Raw genomic sequence first — 23,475 nt, forward strand, 5'->3', positions numbered from 1 at the left:
TCTTTTATATCTGTTTTCTTCATTCTGTTCCTGAAAGGAGAATAATCATGAGCACGGGAGTTCCCCCTCATCTGGGGGAACTGCTATCAGGACACATGTTGTCAAGAAACCAGCTCTCTTGCTGGTTTGTGACATTTTGCAGCTGGCTGAGATCTTAGAGCAGTGTCTGGGCTTCCTCCCTTCCCTCTCAGCAGTTCTCCTTGCAAGGGACGGTGTAAGGAATTAATCTGCTGTAATTCTGCTGTTTGCAGAAACCAGATTTATGACAAAGGAAGGACAAACCTGCAGCTAAGCTTGCCGTGGGGACCACACCCAGCTGGTGTTTGGCTTTGGAGCTCTGTGGCCAGGCTGGGATGTGAGCCCGGGGCCGTGAGGTGCCGCAGCCGGGCCATGGGTGCAGAACTGGGTGTAGGTACATGCAGGGTTAGAGGGGATGGGAAATAAAACCACTGTCATGGCTATGAATTGAGCTCCCTAAAGTGCAGATTTGACACAAATATGTATAGAATATTAAAACTGATGTAGTTCCTATTTTCCTTGGAATTCTGGTTTCTGAAATTTGGTGCTTTCCACCACAACCACAGACATTGGGAAGGCTTTTAACAGAAGGCTGAGCTGGGTACAGCTGCAAACAGGAGCTTCAAGGAAGTAACCAAGTCGGATGAATAAAACCTTCCCAACAAAATCTTGGGTCATCAACTCCAGGCTTGGGTAACATGGTGGAAACCCTGTCTGGACCCCAGGTGTGGGCCCCAAACCCAGCACCCAGGCTGAGTTTGCAAAGGGCTGTGTTGGTTCTCTGAGCAAAGCACGTCCAGAGCCGCTGGATGTGTTTGGTGTAAGCCCTTCTTTCAATTTGGTTTGAGATTAAACTTGGCCACAAGGTCACAGCCTAGGAGGAAATTTTGGAACAATTTTCAAAGCAGTTAATTTGGACATTCTTCAAGTATTTAAATGCAATTACAAATGAATAAATAATTTATGCATTGCTTTAACTGAAAAATATTTTAGTTTAAGAATACACAGATTGTCCCACAATTAGTATGGCCTGTCTGTGGATTAGCTGGCAGCTGGAAAAAGCAAGTTCTAAACCTGGGAAAGGGGCACGTAGTGCTCGGTACCTTCTCAGTTGTGTTTACCTTTGTATCTGTTGCTTTGACTGGACTGTTACAGAGCAAAGGAAATCGTGACAGTACAATAATATGCACTTTAAAAAAATATAGAACCTATTACAACGTTGTTTAAAACTCATTATTATATTGTAATGGAGTTAAATGCTGTGTTTGTGTCAGTCTTTAATTCCTGAGGAATTCCAGACTGTGGGGCCAGGCTAATGTGACAAAATACTGAACTCAGAGATGTACGTGTGTTCTTTGTGGAGCAAAGGCTCCTGCAGGGACTCAGACATAGAGGGAAATAATTTATTTTCAGAAAAACAGTTTTTAAAAGTTTGCAAAGCTATGTTAAATAGAAGAGATTGAATAAAAGTGAAGATATTTTAGAAAAATCAGAAAAAATTAAAATCACTATGTTTTGTTCACAAGGTTTTCTTTTGAAACTGAACTTTTTAAAAAACCCCACAGTCCAAATGAAAAGTTTTGCTTGTGTCAAACAAAATATTCTTATCAAACCCAAAATACTTTTGGTTTTTGTTCAGGTATAGAAATGTTTCCATTTAACATGAAGCACTGCTTTCAGGCTCTGGGTTTGATGGTCAGTCACTGAGCCTGAACAAAGCAGTGGATTCATATCCCTATGTCCAAAAGGGATGAGGCTGTACCGGGGCTCCCAGGGATCAGTATGACCCCGTGGTGGGGTGCTGGGGGTGTCCTGCCCCTTGTCCAGCTGTGCCAGTCCCTTGACACCGTCACCACTGCCTGGTTTGGCAGCAGCAGGTCGGGCTCCTGCTCCTGGAGCTGGGAATGGCTGCGGCGAGGCCATCGGCCCTTTCAGTTACACTGCCCTGAATCCCTTAATCTTTTGAAGTAGCTCCCCTGTTCTCATCTCATCACACTTGTTACCTCCTGCAGCACCTCTATCCCAATCCTAATCCGGAGTGGAGAGTAAATAGGTTGTTGTGGGTTTTTTTTCTGTTATTCTCTTTAGGTTCAGCTGGAGAAGAGAAGGCTCTGGGGAGGCATTAGAGCACCTTCCAGTGCCTAAAGGAGCTTAAGAGATCTGGAAAGGGACTTTGGACAAGGGCCTGGAGTGACAGGGCAAGGGGAAATGGCTTCCCACTACCAGAAGGCAGGGTTAGATGGGATATTGGAAAGAAATTCTTCCTTGTGAGGGTGGTCAGGCCCTGGCACAGGGTGCCCAGAGAAGCTGGGGCTGCCCCTGGATCCCTGGAAGTGTTCCAGGCCAGGTTGGACGAGGCTTGCAGCAACCTGGGATAGTGGAAGGCGTCCCTGCCCATGGCAGGGGGTGGAACAGGATGGGCTTTAAGGTCCCTTCCCAGCAAAAAAGTTCTGTGTTTTTATGGTTTGTTGTATATGTCAGGAAACAAAACCCCAGTGATTTTGGTGACACGGTGTAAGTTTGGGAGCACATTTGCTTACATTGGTCTTGAGGAGCCGTGCAGAGGGACATCAGAGCAGCGTGAGGGGCATTGTCCTGGCAGGGAGCACTGGCTCCTCCTGCCACAGGCTTCCCATAACTGGGGGAGAGTCAATCTCCCTCCTGGCTCCAACTCCTCCATGTAAGCCAGAGTGTCTGTGGTGACAGAGGTGACACCACCTTGTGTCCTGAGCCACATCCCTGTGTGTGTCAGAGGGTGGGGGCTCTCCTGGCCGTACCTGCCCGTCAGCCCCGGCTGGAACACAGTGCTGGCTCCACAGCTGGGGTCCTGTGGGAGACCCCAGCAAGTCTCAGGGATGGGATGAAAAACAAAGACTGACTGATTTAAAATAGCAGTGCCAGAATCCTAACAAGATTATTTAACTTTTAAGGGGGGTGGGAGAACATTTTTTCATGCATTTTTATTGATTTTCAGTATCGTACAAAACCCAGCCATGTACAGCAATAACACAGGAAAAGATACAATCATTGAAAACCAATTACAGCTCCAACAGCCAGTTCTGGATGGTGGCTGCACACCCAGCCCCTCGCTCTGGCTCAGGCCCGGTCAGATGCACACTCGGAGTAAAAAAACTTAAAACTGGGATTTAAAATGTAACAAGTGCATGTGCTGCTGCAGTGCTCTGCTGGGGGATTTTCTTCCTGAGATACTGACGGTGTCGCTTTCCCTCCCGGCCTCAGTTGCTGTTGGTCCATCCTGTTCCCAAGCCAGGATGTGACCCAGAGAGGGCTCAGGGGCACTGCGGGAGCACTCCAGAGACTAGAGCAGCTCCTCCTCGTACAATCCCAGAATGGTTTGGGCTGGAAGGGATCTTAAACCTCATCCAGTCCCACCCCCTGCCATGGGTAGGGACACCTTCCACTCTCCCAGGTTGCTCCAAGTCCTGCCCAACCTGGCCTTGAACAGTTCCAGGGCTGGAGCAATACCTGGCCATATCCTGATGTGCCTCAGCCTCTCCATGGAGGATGTGTGTCCCTTTCTCAGTCCCTCACAGAGCAACCCCAGTGCTTGATAAATGGCTTCATTTGCTGCATGGAGCCAGGCTGTGCTCTGCAATCGATGGCAGGTCTGTGTCAGGGGGGACATGGGGACACAGGCCCAGCCATGTGTGTGCCAGCCCTTGTAAGCAATGGAGTGTAAAAAACCAAATAACCAAAAACCTCTCTAGCATTGTGAAAGTTTTATGGTCATTTTTCCAATTACATAATAGAGTTCATAATCTGTTATGAATTAGCATAAATCAGAATCAGCCCACAATTAAGAAAATAAGTTAAATTGCATTTTGTGAAGCGTTGTTCTGTCTGAACAGTTTGCTCTCATGCTGCTAACCTGACAAATTCAGTAATTCACAACATCCTCCTTGGAATCAGTAGGAATTACTGAGGTTTTACAACGGCCTATATGTACAGGTTACAACAGCCTTGGGTACTGCACACAGGCCAGTTTCAGGAGAGCAGAGTGTCCTTCAAAAGCCAAACTGCTGAGTCTGTGTAAGGTTGGGTATTGGGAGAAATTCCTTCCTGGAAAGGGGCCGTCCAGCCCTAGCACAGGCTGCCCAGGGCAGTGGTGGAATCCCCATCCCTGGAGGGATTTAGAAACCATGTGGATGTGGCACTTGGGGACATGGGGCAGTGGTGGCCTTGGCAGTGGTGGGGAATGGCTGGACTCAATGAGCTTAGAGGCTTTTTCCAACCCAGATGATTCTGTGATTCTGTTCTGGCCAACACCAGGCAGAAGGGAATCACCATCCAAAAATATTAGGAACATCACCAGCTTAGCAGGCAGAATTTGTGGATGTTTTGGCTGTCATCATGGTATCCCCAGGTCATGTCAGGAGCGATGTTCAAATGACAACAGGAGACAGGAAGCAGCAAAGAGCGTGCTTTCATCACCCTGTGAGGCTGGGTGTGCCCCTGGGCACGGGCCTGAGGTCTCCGGAGGGCCCTCCACGCAGAGGCTCCGTGGGAGCTGCCTGGGTACCCGGGCAGGGATCTCACACAGGGCGTTAGTGCTGTCTCCATTTTCATCTCGGGCGTTCGGAATGATGTTTCTGTGGCCAGGGCAGGGCAGTCGGGTGCAGCCCTGCCCTGAGAGCTTTGCTTTGATGGCAGCTGTCCCGGGCCGGGGGAGGGCAGCGGGTGCGGTGTGGGCTGTGTCCGTGCTGGTCACTCTGGGCTGGTTTGGGGTGTGGGTGGGAGGGATGTGCTCCGTGCTGCGTTCCACAGCTCTGCAGCAGTGATGCAGCTTTGGGGTTTCAGCACCTGGAGACAGTGGATTTTTCTAAATTTGCGGGTTAATGTGACGGAGCAGGGAGTGTGGCAGAGCCCCTCGCCTGGCTCAGTCACACACACGGCATCCTTCGGGCCAGGCCCGCGGCTTCTGCCTCCTCCAGCGCCTCCACGGGTATTTCTGACAAAGAAAGGGAGTCCGTGAGCCCTCACTTGTGAAACAAAGGCCTAATGAAAGGGCCGGGCTGCCCCGGCTGGCAGTGGCTGTAATTCTTGGCAGGGTGTGACATGCCCATCCTCTCGAATTAGCGCGGGGCACGAGGAATTTGGCACGGTGCTAATTGCGATCAGACGGGAACAAGTGGCCTCAGTATGCGGGCACGTGGTGGGACAAAGGAGCGCCCCGAGCCCCCGGCCCCGCGAGGGGCAGGTGCTGCCCGCCCTGGGCAGGCGTCGGGAGCCCCCCTTGTCTCCGTGCTGGCGAGAGGACTCGCGCTTAATTTAGTGTGGGCTTTGTCAGATGCTCTTTCTTTGCCGTACAGGAACTCAGCTGCTGCAGAATCAAGGCAGCTGCTGCCGGGAAAGCTCCCTGCCATGCTAGGGGACAGCTCCCTGTCAGCTTCAGCCGGGCAGGAGGGATTCCCTTGTCATTCCGGAGTCCAGGAGAGAGCCGGCAAGGCCAGGCAAAGGGACAAGCTTCCTTCTAGCAGAGTACCCTTTCTAGACAACAGTCCTTTTGTGACAGGTCAGAGCCGTTTCTCTCCATCGCCCCAGCCAGGGGACGTGGCCTGTGCTCCCGAGGTGACACCAGGAGCAGGGCAGTGAGCCATTCACGGGCACAGTCCTGGGCAGGGCGAGAGCAGCTTCAGCAGCCCCTGCCCACCTGCATCCCTCCCATAACAATGAAAGGGATTTCATCCCATTTGCAATTGGATTTGGAGGATGATGCTCCAAGGGGGGAGGTGTTTGCAGGGAGATTTCTCACAGCCATGGCAAAACTGTCCTTCTTTCATCATTCAGAGGATGGAGTCAGGTATACACCAGGAATTAACCTGGTCGTAGCCAAAGGACGGTTGTCACATCTCCAGTGCCACCTCAGAAACCGGGGGAATCCAGGCTCACAACACCTGCCAAAGTCCAAGCAATGGATCTCATTATATGGCCTGTTACACAGATGTGCACTGGCATCCTGGCTCCAGCCTGAACTCTGGGATGTTTGGCAGGAACTCTTCTCTCTTAAGCTTGACTTTTCTGAAAAACTCTATACGTTACTTTCATTACCTGCATGTCACTTTGCTTTCTCCTCTTCCAAGTTATTCATGACTAAGCTGAAGCAGTGCAGAATTTCTGCTCCATCCTTTGCTAATGTTGTGTTTGTGCCCTTTTTTTCCTGTCCTTTTATCAGGAATTCACAGGAAGATTAATTCCTCTTACTCCATGACAGTTTAGTTTCTTTAAGAACCTTTAGTGAGGGATGTTCTAGAAAAGCTTTTAGAAAATCAGATTCCACTGTATCAGCCCTAATCTCCTGTATTAGCAGGACTGGTTCCTCATCAGACAACTCAGATCTGTACTTATAGACTCTTCTCTTGTCTTTCAGGCTCTGTCCCAGACATGTGTTTACTCACTGCTGCTAATTCTGATTGGTCCCACAGTTTTCTACCCTTTTGCCTGTTCTGGAAATCAGACTTTGTGGTCTGTCATTCCCAGGGTCACTCCTAAAGCCTTTTTTAAAAATTGTCACCTTCCAATCCTCAGATGCAAAGGAAGAAAGTTCAGCAATTTCATATTTGAGCTCCTTGAGGGAGCACTGTCTGTCTCTGGTGATTTGTTGCTCTGGCATATGAACCCTGCTGACCCCTGCATAGTGAACAGCAGTGCAAGGAATTAATTTAATTTTGCTGCTGTGCCCTTATCTTTCTTAATTCCCCCCTTTACTCCTTGCCCATCTATCAGCGGCTCCGGGTGACAGACAGGCTTCCTGCTTTTGTGTTGGAGAAGCTTTTATTAGCTCTACGAACTCTGATGATTGTTCTCCAGGCCCTGTTTTGCCTTGCCTTATCGTGGGCTTGCACTTAGTGTGCTGGGTTTATATCCTTTTCTATTTTTATTGTTTGGAAACAACTTCCATTTTCCTGAAAGTACCTTTTTTATTTCAGATAACTTCCTTTTTCCGTTGGTTTAAACCAAGCGTTGAATGTCTGGTGGTTTAGCTTTTCCCCTGGTGTGTCTCACACACGCTTGTGTCCCACAGTGTGTCACAGAATCCCAGAATGGTTTGGGTTGGAAGGGCCTGAATATTCATCTTGTTCTAGCCCCTGCCATGGGCAGGGATGCCTTCCACTATCCCAGGTTGCTCCAAGCCCTGTCCATCCTGGCCTTGGACACTTCCAGGCATGGGCCAGCCACAACTTCAGGTGTAGAGCATAGACAGAGGAGAAACAAACTGGGCAATAGCAAGCGGTATTTCATGAGAGTTCTGTAATTTCTAGTTATAAATTCCTGACAGCCACAGATGTGTGACTGCAGCAAAAACCACCACTGGAATGGGAAAGTTCCTGTCCTAAAAACCTCCTGGCGTCAGTTGCATGACACCTCCTGGTCAGCTGCCCACGCAGGTGCCAAGCTGTGCACCCAAAAGGAGGGTTTTCCTTGGGAAGAAGAACACTTTTCATGAATGAAGCTGTTTTCCCTGACTCTTCACTGCATTTATTTTCTGTACGGGTGTCTCTGCTCCCCTGCTGGGTATGTGAGCAGCCAGTCTGGGCTGCACTGGTTAGAGCAGAAGAGACCACAGAGCTTCTGGCTTTGCTGATGGCTGAGTCAGAGTCTGTGGTACAGATGAACAGGGTGGTTTCTGTGGGCAGAGCCACCTACATGTAGTTGATACAGTCCTTTCCCTATGAAGCCAGGAAGCTGGGAGGTGCAGCTGTCAGGTTGGTAGGAGGCAAAGTAGACCTGTCCCAAAGGTGCTACAGGTCAGCCCTCAAGTGACAGAGGAGATGGAGTGGCTGGGAATGTTGACTGAGTTGAAACTGAAAAAAAAAATATTAAAGACTCTATGCTGTACCCAAACTTCTGTTTCTTTTGGTGCATCATTCCCGATCCTTCAAAGTATTTTATATACTTCCCATTCTTTTGTTTGCAGGCTTTGATCTGGAGAGTTTGTACTGACTTTCTCCGGTCTGAATAGGAACCATCTCCCCTGCTCCACTCATCGGCACCAGATCCTGCGACATCTCCATGTTTCCACAGTGAGGTAGGAAGACCTAATTTTCATAAGCCTTGTAGAAGTGATTTCTGTGTTGGTCACCCTCTTGGGATGTGTAATGTAAATCACCTGGATTAGGAGAGATGTGATTACATGTAACAGAGCTGTTCTCAGGCAGAGTTGAGGGTTCTTTGTGCTCCGTGAGCTGCAGGGTTTGCTCGCTCCTCCTTCTTGTGGTGCCATGGCTTTGTTTAAATGCCACCTGCCTGAAGTGTTTCTGAGCACCTCACTTGCTGGCCAGTAGTGTTGGCTCCTCTTATTTTCAATGAAAAGGTGTTTTTTGAACAAGGCTGTCCATAGATTATGTTTTTCCTACATGTCTACAAAGCCTTGCTGGGCTGCAGCTGTGTGTGGGCTGGAGAAAAACCATCAGGGCTCTGTTATTTAATTATTTATGTTGACCTTAACTGTTAGTTTCTGTCATTAAAGAATAGGCCAAGTGATTAGTGCCCTTGGCTTAATCTTCTTAGCAGGAAAACCGTCCCTTGAATGTCTGTCCTAATCAAACAGGCGTAAGGAAAGATGAGGAAAGGACAAGACTCCTTATCTGGTTCATTTTCCATGTGAATTGGTGAAAGTAAATCATATTTGGATGGTCTGTTACAATTTGTAAATATAAGTTTCCCAAAACTATGGTCAATTATGTGCTGGCAGAAAACACATCTTCCTGAATATGGGACAAATATCCCTTTCCTTCCTAGGAGTATCCCCACCATGAGATTTGGCATTGGAAAAGTACCTGCAGTCCAAGTGTAGTAATTTCATCCAAAATTATTTTGTGTGTAAATAGACTTCAGTGAGTCACTGTGAAGTACCTGGTTTTAATATATTTGTATATTCTTAGTCATTATAAGGTCATTCATAATCTCTAGGATACTTGGTATTACCAAACCTTATGTGATACTGATAGCAATGGAAAGATTAATGGCAGGTTTCAAAAAATACTCATCAGAGTTCTCTATCTTGATGGAACACTGAGAAATGTAAATTTGGAGTTGGATTTTTTCCATGTATTTAGTTTTTGGGGATTTTTTTTATCCTTTAAAGAAGGTTTCTCTCCTCTTTTCTTCCTGTGTTTTTATTTGAAGTATTTTGTTTACAACACGAGTGCACACTTCAATTTCTTGAGAATCATCAGACTTATAAATTTAATGGAAACCTTGGGAAATGGTGTGATAGGCAGACACTCATTTGCTTTGTGCTCTCAATATCTCACAGGATCCTGAGCAAAGCATCTACTTTTTCACATTTTGTTAGAAAATGCTCCAGGCCTTGGTGTTCTTTGAGGGTGGTGCATGGTGCTCTTCAGGTGTTGTAAACTGAATCCAGAGATTTTGTGGAGGAATGGCAGTGCTGAAATCCCATCTTCCCTGGGGTCAGTTCGTGATTTTGATATGAGAATGAGTGGGGAAAACAGTGGATGGAGCACAGAAAGGACAGAAAACACTGAGAAGGTGGGAGAGGGGGAAGTGGAAGGGGCTGACATGGGGACAGTGGGAAAGACTGGAGAGACAACATGTGCAATCAGTTGTGATTTTCTCACACTATGATGTCTTGACTGATTTTGTTGTATTGGAGATTGCAAGTTTTCTTTAAAAACATGTAGCACCTGCAAAAGGGCTCTATTTTTGGACCAATCTGTGTGCTGTTTCCATTAACGACAGTGGCAGAAAAAGTGGGATTATGCTGTGGGATTCCTCTGCAACCTCAGAGCTTCATGAGACTGGGGCAATGGGGCTGTGAGAAGGTGACAAAGACTCAAAAAAACCCTGGTACCAGGGTGAAGGAGAAGAGATGGGCAGTGAACACCTCGGGGAGCTTTGGGGTGATTGGTTTGAGCATCTTAGTTAATTAAAACTGCAGGTTTAATTGTGTCGAAGAGACAAACCCAGGTGATGAAAAGTAAGTGTGGGGTGAGTATGGAAGGACCTCACACAAGTGGAAAGAAGACAAGGAAAAAGCCTCCAGAGGAGAATTACTCTTCTGATGTCCATGGGAAATTTGGCTTTTGTTTAGCAGAATTGTAACTTTTAAATCTGTACAGCTGGTACAAGCAGGTACAATTTTATTTTGCCAAAGGGCAGGATACTGTGAGGCACATGTGCTTTCAGAAGAAATCCCAAGCCTTAACCATCTGAAGAAGAAAAATCAGCAATTTTGGGTCTGTGTCAGTAGAATACACTCTGTAAAATTTTTTAAAATTTAAATTTTTTTCTGTAAAAAGGAACTTTCTTCTCCATGCTAGTCGGAATCGTTCTTTTGGACCTAGAATACACTTGGTCATTAAACTGAAGGCTTTCATTTCAACCTGGTGAGGAAAAGGCCCTTGTTCATACTCTTCTATAATTTCATATATTTAATTATGGGGTATTATTATAATTACCTGTTTAGTGGGTAATTGCTCTTCCATAAATGCAGAGGAAGGGGAGAACGTGGGACCAAGGCTGTATTTCATGGTACAAGGGGGTGTTTGTTACTGTCTTTTAATGCACGTCTTGGTCTTGTGGTATAAGAATATAACACATTTTTAGTAAATTTCCTCTATTTTATTTCAATACCAAGAAAAAAGCCTGGGAATGTGTTTGCAGCTCATCACCTGGGTGATATGCTGGCATATGAGAGACAGTTCTCATGTGATTTCCCAAAATACTTTTGAACTAGCACAAGGCACTTTCAGAAGCTGCTGTGAAAGTGTAGTTTTATTCCAGTGGCTCCAAAACTCATTGGTGCCACATCAACAGTCCAGCTGTGGTCAGTAGGAACCCTGAGCAAACAGCAAACATTTGGCACTGGCACAGGGTGCCCAGAGCAGCTGTGGCTGCCCCTTCCCTGGAAGTGTCCAAGGCCAAGCTGGACAGGGCTTGGAGCAGCCTGGGACAGTGGAAGGTGTCGCTGCCCATGGCAGGGGGTGGGATGGGCTTTAAGATCCCTTCCCACCCAAAACATTCTGGGATTCTGCGATTTCACCATTATTTGCTGCGTTTACAATTAAAAAGTTTAATGATAAGGACTGGTGGTAGTTTAGGATAAATTTTGAAGGTTCTTAAGGGATTTAGTTTGTTTATCTAATTGTGGAGATAGATTAAAGCACATTAGAGTAAGATTATCCAGCATGTCTTTACCAGGTGCAAATTGGACAGGTTTCCTCAGACAAGAGGTTGTTGTTGTTTTCCTCACTGAAAAATGTAGACATGTGGCAGGTGTTGAGAGATTTTCTTCAAATTTTCCAACAGATAAAATCTTTATGTTGTCTGTCTTTGGTTCTTAGCTGGTGAAATCAGCTGGAATTAGTGGGATACCTCACTGGACACAGACAGAGCCCTGGAGCCTTTGCCCATGGGACCCAGCCAGTGTAAGAGCTGGGTACAGAGTGACAAAGGGGCTGAAGCCCACTTCCCTTTTCCCTGCTAACATTCCTGCTTCCCAGAGGTACAAATTACAGACTCTGGGAGCTCAGAGAACTGTGCCAGTGACACATTTTTGGGGATGCTGTGTCAGGGGTAGGGAGGGGTGTCCCCGGCCCCACAGATGGGCACACTCAGACTGGGCACAGAGCTCTGGGGCTGAGAACATTCAGATTTGCTTAAAAATCCTGTTGACAAATACATAAGTTGTGCCTCTGTGATATTTAAAGCCTCCACACACCATTTACAAATAAAAATCATACAACATAGATTATTTCAGTTTTTCCCTTATTTGATCAATTCTGATAAAAAGGCCATGCTTGGATTAAATCTTTTTATTCTCCACAACCATGTGACACTTTAGGGGACGGTAACATTTGTGAAATAATCTGTCTAAGAAGTAACACAGGAGAGGAAGACGCCTGAAGAGCCTGGTGTCAGGTCCAGCATCCTGGTGCCAGGTCCAGCACAGTGGCTGTTCCCGGTCCACGCCGTCCCCTGTGGCCACCACACCTTCCCATCGGGGCTGCTGGCTGAAGGACACTGCTGGGCCAGAGCAGAGGACCCGTGTGAATGAACTCGAGTGATTTTAAAAGTCAAGTGATTTTAAATCTTTACAGGCACTGAAAGTTGTTTCTAATTAAAGCTCATCGAGTACCAGAGAGGAATTCTGGCATTACCGGCAGCCGGAGCAGGGACAATGAGGACCGACCTCTCCTTCTGACCAGTTGCTGGTATTTGTTTGAGGCTCTGTAAAGACAGTGCTACAACATCTTTACACACACCACCGGCTTTGTAGTAACTGTCTCCTTGGAGCCTTGGCACGGGGAAGGACACGCATGTCCAGGCATTTTCCAGGTGGCAGGATTTCCTTCTCCTCTAGTCCCGGCGCCACAAACCCCCTCCTTTCAGCCCCAGCACCGTTTAAATAGATCATTTGTTTTCATTATAGGTTTTTGCATCCTTGCCTTTCATTGCTGTTAATGAATTTCTAGGGTCTGATTGGGAAACAAAAGCCAAACACAAACATAAAAAGGGCTCTGACAAAGGAGCCGGTTGAGCGTCTGACAGGCTGTGCCCCGCGATGGCCGCGGCTGCCGGGCTGACACCGCCCGGGCAGCGCTGGTTAATATGCTAATCTGCTGCTCGCCGCTTAAGATTCCTCTCAGGTCTGAGCAGGCTCGGCGAGCCCGGCGCAGGGAAGGGGTGTCTGTCTGTCTGTCTGTCTGTCTGCCTGGCAGCCCCGAGCGCTGCGGCCGTGGCACATCCCGGCCCCGCCGCCCTCCCGCCGCCCTCCCGGGCACACCCTGGGCGTACGTACCATCCACACCATCCGGAAAGCTTTCCGCGAGGCTGGAAAACAGGGAATGCGCAAAAGCCACGTATGATTGGCTCGTTCCTCTGCCTCCGCGTCCCCAAAGATTCCCACTTTAATAGACCATGTGTTTCTGCTGCTGGAGAAGCCCAGTGTAAAGTGCCAAAATCCAGCAACAATGAAGTCAGACGGAGTTTAGCATCCAAAACAAAGGGACGGCATTTCTGTAGCTCACTGACAACACAGCAGTCACAGGATGGTTTAAATTTCCCTTTATTCTCTCTCCCCACCCAACCCCAGCCCAAGAGAAAGCCAACATTTATTAAAATCCATCCGTTCAGGACAGCAGCTAGATGCCCATCTTAGAAGGAAAGCTTGCTCCTGGTATTCCCAATGACTGCCACCTTTCCTGCGTGCTTGTGAGCTGCAATCCCCAGCTGGAGCAAGGGGGTTCTTATTTCCAGAATTAAGGAAGGAATCGATTCCAGAGACAGTTTCCATGGTCAGGTCCATCAGGTCCTGCAGCCACAGGAGAACTTAATTCCTCGAGCTCCCTTTCCTTTGTTTTCATAACGTCACAGTAGTTCTGGAGAGGCGTCTGGAGAATCCTCAGCTCCAGCTTCAGCCAGGGGATTTCAGAAGTTGCATTTTCAGGGCAGGTCAGATGTGGACAAACCAAGTCTCCACCTGACACGTAAGCAGACAAAGCTGTTTAACCTCTGAATTATAGCAGAGCTCCATAGTTCTCTCGTCTGTTGTCTCATGCTCCAAGCAAACTGCTCCTTGCAGTTCTCCCTCCTGGTGCCAAGCACGTATTCCAGCTGCAGCTCGGCAGCGCGGGGAAATTCCTTCCAAGTCCCCAGCAGAACAGTCAGCGCTTTCTCCGGAGCTGCAGGCTTGATTGTCCTTGATTATTTTATTTCTCTGGCTCTGATCCAAGATGTTCCCTGTCATCATTTCAGTGTCTTTTCTCATAATCCCTTTTCTAAACATCATCAACAATTAACTGATTCTCTCATATCTACAAACACATGCACACACACGCAGGCGCGCGCGCACACTCCACCGAGCCTCATCAGGGTCTTTTTTGCCTTTAAGTATAAGAAATTACAGCTTCTCATTAGCTGAAGAGCATGTTTTGAAAGGCTTTGTGTTTACTCACTTTGCAAGTGATGCTGGCGCTTTTAATTATTCTCCTTTTGCATATCATAAGCGAGCAGCGAGCTGCTCCAGCCAGCCCGGGCGACGCGTATTCCCAGGAAGGCAGGAGGAAGGGATCGCGTTTTACCTCACTGCTGCTGCTTTCTTCCCTTTCTGTCAGCCAGCCAAGGAATCCCCCCAAAGCTCTTACGTAGCAGATACCAAAACCGTGAGTCACTTTTCACTCCCGGAGCAATAAGTCCATCGCATCCCTGTGCAGAAGGGCGAGCACAAGGCTGGAATCTCTCCAGGCTGCCGGCGTGCCCCGGCACCAGTTCTCCAGCAGTGACTTTGTTTTTCCTGCTCTTGCTTTTTCTCCTCGGCTCTCTTTTCTCTTCATTCCTTTTCATGCCATTCCCATTTTCTTCCATCCTTCCTCTCCATCCGTCTCCGTTGCTGGCAGCAGCAAACCCAGCCAGATCTGGGTCTCTCTCGTCTTCTGTAGGGCTTTTTTCTCCTTTTTCCCCCCCCTGTATCTGCTGCAGCCTTTGGCTGCTCACTCTGCCAGGTTGGATCACCAAAGACACACGACTCGCTCACAATGAATAATCAATACAGATATTGATCTGCGGAAAATGTTTGTAAATTCCTGAAAGGGGAATCGGGAACAGCGGGACAGGGAGGCTTGTGGGGGACGACAGGGTGCTCCAGGCTGCAGGCAGCGCCTGGCCAGAGCCCGCATCCTGCCGCCTCCGAGGTGACGGGTGCTGGAATGCGCGCGCGGGTGGCGGCGGGTGTGTGCGGGGGCTTCTGTATTTTCATTTCTCTACAGCTGCTTCCCCCGAAGAATCGGGAGGCGAGCAGCTGAGAGGCCCCGTTGGTGCCATGCCTTGGCTGCGCTCCAGCACTGTTTTGTTTCCATCATCACACGCCACTTTGAAATTTGCATAAATACAAGGGTTATTTTCTCTCGTGCCTCCAAAAAGGTTTAAGAAGGTGGGAAAGTGTTTCTGTAAGGAGGGATGGCTGGGTTTAGTCATCATTTTCAGGATTTACTTTCTAATCCATGTGAGAAAGGAAGGCAGAGATGAAAATAAAGGGCAATAAGAAGGACATGGAGAAGACAGAAAAGCTGTTTGAATGTGGAAGAGCCTTGGATTGCAAAAAAACCCCTGTTCTCCAGTGGCGACCTGCCTGTGTCTGGTTTGTGTGGGTGGCGAGTCAGGTCAGACCTCTCCATCCAGGACTCTTCCCATCTCCCTGTGGACAGATCTGCCCTGGTCAGGAGCTGGGGATGATCATGGAGTTTTAAGATTCTGTGAAGGCTGGAGTCAGACCATCTTAAGAGCATCCTGAGCCCATCCCCAGGAGCCACCTCCCGCCTGCCCACCCACTATCTGACAGCCCGTGTGGTGTGTGGAGCACACGTGTAGCAGGTGACATTCACCCAGTTTGCTCCTGGCATGGTCGACCTCACTCCTGCTGCACGAATGTCCGTGTTGTGTCTCTTCCACCTCATCTCTCTGGTTTTCTGTCTTTCTGGGGAAAGGCATGTACTGAGGCTGTCAACAGATGTGGTATTGGGATCATTGAGTATTCAGCCCCTTTCTGATGCTTGAGGTCGGCAATGGAGACCCCAAGGACTGCTGAGGGGGCCATGGGGTGTCTGCAACACTGGCCAGACCAGGCGGCCGTGCAGTGCCAGGGTCATACCCTGGGCCGGGGCTGCCCCGAGGTGCTGCCAGCTGGAGCAGCCAGTGGGATGTTCTTGGGGCAGCTCCCAGCCAGATGCAGCTCATGGGCCCACCCGCACAGCCCCGTGGGTGTGTGCACAGCCCTCGTGCCTGCCCTGGGTCAGTGGTGGGACCTGCCTCAGTGGACGGCCGCCCTCCCTGCACTGCTGCGCGGCCACCCCACGCCAGCGGCCCTGGGCACCCCCTGATAGCCATCTCAGGCCAGGATGCAATTCCCGCAATGCAATTCCCGTGGCTGCCAGCTTTATCAGCCCACGCCAGCAGCGGGGAGGCTGAGCGCCTTCATTCTCTCTCCAGCTCCTGATTAGCTCCTGCAATCCAATTAGCAGAGGCATTTATATCACAAGGGGCTGAGGTGCCCCTGCTCATCACGGCAGCTCAGAGCCAGTCATAAATTCTCCCGACACTACATCTTTCCTGTGACATGGATTAATTACAGCTCTGGGCCTCCAAGAGCAGATTTGCAAATGAAGGTGCCCATGAAATAAGAGTTAGGAAGACAAAGCAGGAGTTTCCCGTCCGTGAGGGCTGAGGGGGCAATGCACAGGGTGGCCCAGGGCGGGGGCACCTGTGGGCGAGGGGCTGGGGGCAGGTGGGCCAAGCAGGAGCTTTATTAACTGAGGTTGGCCAGGGGATGTTATGAGTCTGTGCCTCTGGCCATAATGAGAAATTCTTCATAACCTCCCTTTGTATGCTCTGCTGCAGTGCAGATGCTGGGAGTGAAGCTCCAAGAGCCTTAATAAAATTACATTTTCCCACTTGAGATGTTGCAGGCGCTGGCCAGTGGCGCAGCTTGGAGAGGCAAGCGCGGCGCTGGGCCCTTGGGAGGGTTTGGCGTCGCAGGGATCAGTGTTGCTCTCAGGGGCACGGCCACCTTCTCTCTCCTCTTCACACAGTCCGCTTTTCTCTGATACTTCTGCTCCTGAAACAGCCATTTCCGGGCTCCCTTGTGTCAGCCCTACTCCCCTCGGGCCCTCTGGCTGTGGTGTCAGCTCCACGGAGCTGGGATTTGCTGCAGCAGTAAAAGGAGCAGGTTGGAAACAGGTTGTAGGAGAACACCCAGGAGGGTGACGGGGTGGGGGACAGTTGTGTCCTCCTACACCTGCATGCCATTACCTGGCTCTGCAGCTCTGTGTTTCTCCTCCACACTGGTGCCCATCCAGCAGCTGGCTCTGCCTTTGGGTACCAACCACTTACCCAGTGAGCACTCACCCCTTGTAAGGTCTGCATGGCTGTTCCTTGGGTTGCATGTCTGTCACAGTCTGCTGAGCTGGGCCCAACACAAGCCTTGGATCTGTTTTCCCAATCATGTGCCAATTTAATGATTCATACAAGTTCTCCATCCATCAATCAGTTTTTAATTTACGTAGCAGTCAGTGGTTTTGTTAAGTTTCCAGGCGTTTCTCTCTCACCTGTTATTGAAATATAATTACTTAAGAAATCGACAAACTTACCTTTGAAATGTGTGGGTAGATGGGAATTTTAAAGACACGAGGATGCATATTAAATTTAGTAGCATGTCAGCTCCATTTGATCTATTTACCCTGGGCTGCTGACAGATCTTCTGTGTAAGCAAATGTGGTTCCTGCTGATAAAAGGGGCTGGGTTGGGGTTTGTTTGTTTGTTTCTAACTCAGTGAAGGTGGCAGTGTCCAAAATAGAGCTCTACCTGTGGAACAGTCATTCTCCCATTGAAGGGAAATACTGGCTGGTCTTTCAAAACAAGAAATCTTTTTGCTTTTGTATAATAACAAATCCTGCATTTTCTGACCAGCACAATCACTGTTTGTGGCCACACAAAAGAACTTATTCCCCAGCTGATCTCTGCCACAACCTGCAGCTGGACAGCTCCAGACTTGAGGTGGGTTGATGTGGGAAGAGATGGGTCATGAGCCACTTAAAAACCCACCTCATAGATCCCTGCTCAGCTGAGGTTTGTACATTAGTATTTATCATACAACCCCAGAATGGGCTGGGCTGGAAGGGATGTTAAAAGTTCAGACAGTTCCAACCTCTGCCATGAGCAGGAACACTTTTCCACTAGACCAAGTTGCTCATTTATGCTTTTACATATGTATTTCTATTTTAAAAGCTGTAACAGCAGCTTCATGTCTGAATTTGGGGATGGGATCACCAGGCTGTGAGATCCCAGTGTTCCCTCTGACCAGTCGGTCTGTGGATCTCAGACAGAGCTGAGGGTTTGGTCCTGTCTAAGATTTCCTTTGCTTTGCTCATTTTTGCATCCCACACCTGATGTGTCATTGCTTTGATGAGACTTGTTGTTGCTACACTTTTGTTTTCCTGAGTACAGCCAGGAGTTTTCATTCACTAATCTGTAATTCAACTTCTACAATGATTTTTCTTCCACATTCTAGTGGGCTATAAAATGCCACTGGAATGATTTCTTTTTAACAAAACTCTGACATGAGCTTCCCTCCTGGTCTGAGTGAAATGACAAAACAGTCTTCTTGCAACGTAGTATTTTGTAGTTATTTTCTTGATTAAAACTGCTTGAAAATGTTTTGTGAAATCTCCCTTCTTACCCCCACAAAAATATAATTTAAACAAAACTGATAAAACACCTCCCTACAAACATTTTTGGCATTTTTTCCCACAGCTACTCAAATCCAATCAAGGTGTTTTGTTTCTTTATGTTGTCTGGTTTAAGATTTTTGTTTCAAGTTTACTTTTTTGTTCCAAGTTCTCATACAATTTGTCACATTGCCTTGTGTGTTCTCTGACTGAGCTGTTTAACTTCTGGTGATGAGATCAGTGAAGCACTTTTTAACAAAAAAGCACTTTGATGCTTTTTTAATGGAAAGAGAATTTTAGAAACAGTATTCAAGTGATGTCAAAGTAGAATTTGTGGAAATTCTGCTTTTAAAAGTAAATTAAGTTTGGTTTAGCTGTTTTGCAATCAGAGGAAGTCGCAGGGGGGTGTGCAGTCAGGTTCCACCTCTGGCTCCTGTGGAGTGGCTGATCCTGCAGCACCTTCACCTGTGTCCCATTTCTGTCCTTGCCTCGGGAAGCCTCGTCCTCAGCCTCAACAGATGTGATCTGGCCCACTTCTGTCCCCTTCAAGGTCCCTCCTGTACCAGCCTCCCACTGCTGTTTCCTGGATTTCAGTCCAGAGACGGGAGCTGCCAGCCCTGGCTGCTGTGCAGGTGGGACTCCGTGTTGTTCCCTGGGATCCCTCTGTGGGAAGTCGTGCAGGACCTACAGCTCCATTCACCCTCACTTTTTAGTCAGTACAAGTGTTCTTTTCCTGATGGGTGACTTTTTTCTTTTATAACATTGTCCTGCTCCAATTCTTCCTGAAAAATACAGTTTAGAGGGAGTATTGTCAAAAATTCTGTCTCTCTCTCTACTTTATTATCCCCTCATTTTTTTTTGTCATTTAACTCCAATTATGGGATGCTAAGTGCTTTTGGAAATTTCATTGTTAATATCTTCTTACAGTGCTATTAACGTAAATCAACGTTAATAGTGTCCCAGCAAGTATAAAAGCAATCAAAAATTCAGTACTCACGAATCATTCTGTAATTTCAGCATAAAATGTTAATAGAAATAAAATCCAATACCATAAAATATCAGCAAATTCAACTTTAAATACATGTGATGAATGACTTTACCATTCTACAGCATCCCGTGGACTTTTGCAGCGGGAAACCTCTTCTCGGCAAAGGTCTCGTCCCATCCCTCCCTCCTCCGTTGCCTTCCCGGCACGAGGTGTGCCCAGGATTTTACTTTTCCAGAAATTAAAAATCCATCCTCCCTTGCGATGTGGCATCTGCATGCAGGTGTTTGGTGGTAATAGGAAGGATTACCTGGAATCTGTTAACTTATTCGAGTTAATAGAAACTCCCTGCTCCTTTATTGCCATCAGCCTGGCTCAGAGAGCTCCGTCTGCATTTACCTTTTATTGAGATTGGGATTTTCTTACTGACAAATCTTTTAAATTGGAATTTAGTTGGTGAAGATCCATCAGTTATTTCAAGGAAACTGCTAGGAGAATGGTATAGATTTCTCAGGAAATACAGCTCTTGGCCTAACAATTCAACTTAAAATTACCATGAAAAGAAAAACTAAATCCCCCAAGTGATACCTGAACAAGTGTTGGGTATTTAACCTCTGATTCATCACCCTGCCAGGCTAGAATCTTTTGATGTTAATATTTTTTTAATTCCCTTGTTTTAATGGACTTGGGCTATTTGTGCTGCAGCCTATAAAAACAGGTTGGAGACCCTTTTTCTGGTAGAGGTGGGTACAACACCTGCAGGCAGTGCAGGGGAAGGTCTCATTTCCCTGCCTCACCAGACACGAAGCACCACACGAGTCTGGGATTTCTGTGATCACAGAAGATGAAAGGGACAATGTGATGCCTATAAAGAGAGTTTATTTGAGCAAGGATCCTCTGGTCATTACACAGATTCCTTTTCAGTTCTTATTCCCTTTTTCTCCATTATCTCAGTGTAATGTCTGTGTTTCCAGCCTCTGGATTGGGCCTGTTCTGCTCTCTTGGTTCACTTTCTCATTTCTCCCTCAATTCACATGGGATTCCTTCCCTGCAGATCTCTGCAGAGTTTTAAAGACCCTTTGAAGACTGAGGGGAATTTTTGTGACATTTAGAAAATATTTACAAGATGTTAGGAGAGTTTCTGGAACCTCTCAATATCTCATAAAGGATATCAGCCGCTAAACTGTTCTATCCTCACTGTCTTTGTGCTTGTCCCTGCAAGAATCAGACAAACCAGAGACCCTGGAACCTTTTGGTTATTCGGGTATGTGTTGCCCTGGAAAGTTAAGGTAAATGATGAAGAACTCATTTGGATCCTTATACCTTACTAATTCTTTTGTCTAGGACTTCTTTTACATTATAATCAAGCAAACCTACCCATTTTTGTAAGATTTAATTCTGATGACACACAGATTGGCCAAAATTCTTCTTAAAAAGGAGTTCTATGGTCACTACATTTCTGTAAACAAGTGGTCAGTGGCCGCCAGCTCAGGACTCATGCCAAGCCTGTCAAACCAGCTGGCCAGGCTGCGCGGGAGCTGGCCAGGCTGGGCAGCGGGACCCCAGGGGCAGTCACTCCTCTCACCTCACCTCAGGAAAACTATTTTCACCACCCAAACTAATGGGTCATCCAGTCTGTAAACATTCCCTGTTATTTATTGCTGGTTTAATATGGAACATTTTTGTTTTTGAAACTAATCTGAAATCAAAGGCTTTATTCTCTGGCAGAGAGACACCGTTCCTCTTTAATTCAACCAAAGTTGAATCAGCCCTTAAGCAGGGAAGCTTGAAACCTGCAGCAGCACTTTTGTTAGGATTTCAGTTGAAAATCTTCCTGACGGAGATTTTTAAGATACTGTTAAAAATCTTACATCATTTCCTTTAATTCCTCTTCCCCTACTTCCTGTCTTCTGCTGAAATGGGAACTTTGCAGGTTCTGGTCTCCATCTCACCTGTTGAAGATCACAATATCATATGGACAGTAAGGGAAAAACTACAGTTTTCAACTGCTTTTTTCAGAATTAGTGACTTCACCAAAGATCCAGTGGGGAGGGATCAATGTACTGGCTCTTTGCCATGGAGTCACAGGAGCTTCACTCCAGAGCAGAGGGAGCTAAGGGACTGCAGGGCTCTGCTGGCATCCAGGATGCCAAATCCTGCTCTCTCCTACTCAGGAATCTCAAGGGCTGCCTTTCCCTTGAGTATAACTGGGAGCAGAGCCTTGCCAACATTGCACATTTGGCTTCATAAAAGGAGAGTTGGAGGGAATCCTGCCATAATTGTATTTACAAGGTTGGTGAGAAGAAAAATTCCCCATATTCAATGAAGTAATGTTAGTTAAACATCAGGACAAAAAAATACAGATGTGAAAAGATAAAAAATTTGGGTTTGATGGTAATTCAGCCATAAGGTGCTCTGTCTGAGGCCCCTCAAATCACAGTCTGCATGTGCCTTTTGCAGATGGTGCTTCAGAAACCCCAGACTCAATGAGGGGACCTGGATCGGGAGTTGTGTTGCTTTGGGGCCTCATCCTGCACTGCCTCCTCTGCCAGAGCTGCAGTGACGGCTCCGAGGAGCCCCGGGAGCTTCAAATCAGGGCTAATTGTTCCGATTTCTTATACTTAATGGGTGTTTGGGAGGAACTGAGTTCTTGCAGTCAAAACACGGATCTATGAACTTTTTTGAGTAAGATGTAGTGAAAAATGGTATTTTTCAAGATATTCAACCCTTTCAAGTCTGCCCTCTGGCCCTGTTGGTAACTGAAGGCTTTCAGTGTTGTTTAACTTTTATTTTTAAAATGTGTTGATTCCTCTTCCACGTGGGAGAGCGATGAGGTGCCCATGTCAGGAATGGCTGATGGGAGTGGGTGAATCCATGGGTGCCGAGGGTGCCGCTGCTGCCGGGTCGGGCGCGGGAGCAGCGCGGGAGCATCCCAGGGCCTCCAGCCTCCTCCCCGCTGGAGAAGGCGCGCTCGGAGTTTTAAGCGCAATAGATCTCCATATTACAAGGAAGCAAAAGAAACAATCTTTAATCCTTTCAAAGCCCAATAATATTATGTATATTGACTGAAGCCCTATGGAGTGGGCCTGGCAGGGTTTTTCATTACTGCGCACGCTGTAGCCTAGCTACCTTTGAAAAGTAACCAATATCGAGAGCCACTTGACATTTGCAAAGGATTATGGGTGTCCTCTCCATCTCTTCTCAAGTTCCCAAATTTACAATGGTCTTAATTTAAAAGTTAAGCCGGGGGATCAGTTGCTTAGTCTGCTGCTGGGCTGCCCTTTAAAAAAGGAAAAGAGAAAGGAGAGTGTCTGTGCGTGCCTGCACAGAGGGAGAGGTGGGGAGCGACCCTGTGCATCACCCGCCTTCAGCATTCGGCTCCGATCCCCAGCACTGCGTCGTGGGAGAGGCCTCTGCAGCAGGATCGGGGCTGGGAGCACTGGGATTCATTCCTGCAGATGCTGCTGAAGTGCAGGGAGCAGCAGCAGCTGGTAATGAGTTGGTGAAAATGAAAAAGGGACATAAGTAGCTTCTTTAGCAAATCCCCTGGAAATGACATGGAGCCTCTGGGATCGATCGGATCGATCCCTCCAAAGGCTGCAGGCTCCTCTCGTCCGACTGCCAGCACAGGGAAAACCGTAATGTTATTATCAGCAAAACTCCGAGAAAAGCTACCGGGAAAGCAGCGCTCTGGGTGCTCTGCTTCCGTCCTCGTGCCGGCAGCTTCGGGCCAGAGCGCGGGGAAGGAGCGTGCTGGGAGCTTCCCCATCCCGTCCTTGGCACTGCCACACGTGCCAGGGCGATGGCTGGCGGCTGCTGGGCCCTGCCCACCTGGGTCCAATTTAGGGCTTGCCCGTGGGGAGCAGGATCCCGTCCTGCAGAGCGCGCACAGGGAATGGGGCTGAGGGGAGATGGGGGTGTGCAAAGGTTCTGACAATGTTCATCTTCCTCCATTACGTGCTATCATCAGCTGGCGCTGCAGATTTGCTCTATGGCACTTGCTGAGGTTCCTGTCAGTAGTTTCATATCCATCTGCAGCATGGTCTGAGCTTCCCGAGCCCGTGTTCCTGGGCAGCCCCCGAGCTGCCTCCCAGCATGGGGGATGCTGGCTGGGGACCCCAGTGCTGCAGCTGCAGCTTTGGTGTCTCAAAGGGAAACAGCCCTCAAACCCAAACTGCTGTACTTCCTCCAGAACTCCGCAGAAATAGGATGAGGAAAGTTGTATTCTGAGCCTTACTTTAAGAAGAGTGGTCTTAAATCTCCCGGTCA

The 23,475-nt window shown here is 47.9% G+C and overlaps 1 protein-coding gene and 1 long non-coding RNA gene across 5 annotated transcripts in view; one reads left to right on the forward strand and one right to left on the reverse strand.

The window, feature by feature from the left end:
- The window catches only part of ZFHX3 (zinc finger homeobox 3), a 395,458-nt gene that overhangs the window by 193,465 nt on the left and 178,518 nt on the right, over window positions 1–23,475 (forward strand). For all 3 annotated transcript variants that reach the window (XM_042022867.1, XM_042022869.1, XM_042022868.1), the window contains one exon: window positions 7,955–8,065. The gene's annotated coding sequence lies outside the window, so the exon portion shown is untranslated. The remainder of the gene's footprint in view (window positions 1–7,954; window positions 8,066–23,475) is intronic.
- LOC121662085 lies at window positions 11,802–15,231 on the reverse strand. Of its 2 annotated transcripts, none has more exons than XR_006015172.1 (2): window positions 12,803–15,231; window positions 11,802–12,024 (listed from the first exon to the last, which is right to left on the reverse strand). It is a non-coding gene; the product is annotated as an uncharacterized LOC121662085 (long non-coding RNA). The 2 variants fall into 2 exon arrangements; XR_006015173.1 differs by having other exon boundaries at window positions 11,802–12,027.

The sequence above is a fragment of the Corvus kubaryi genome, unplaced genomic scaffold, assembly GCF_017639235.1.
Source record: "Corvus kubaryi isolate FWS band 111438036 unplaced genomic scaffold, C.kubaryi_AGA036_p1.0 37225, whole genome shotgun sequence".
Taxonomy (NCBI): Eukaryota; Metazoa; Chordata; class Aves; order Passeriformes; family Corvidae; genus Corvus; species Corvus kubaryi.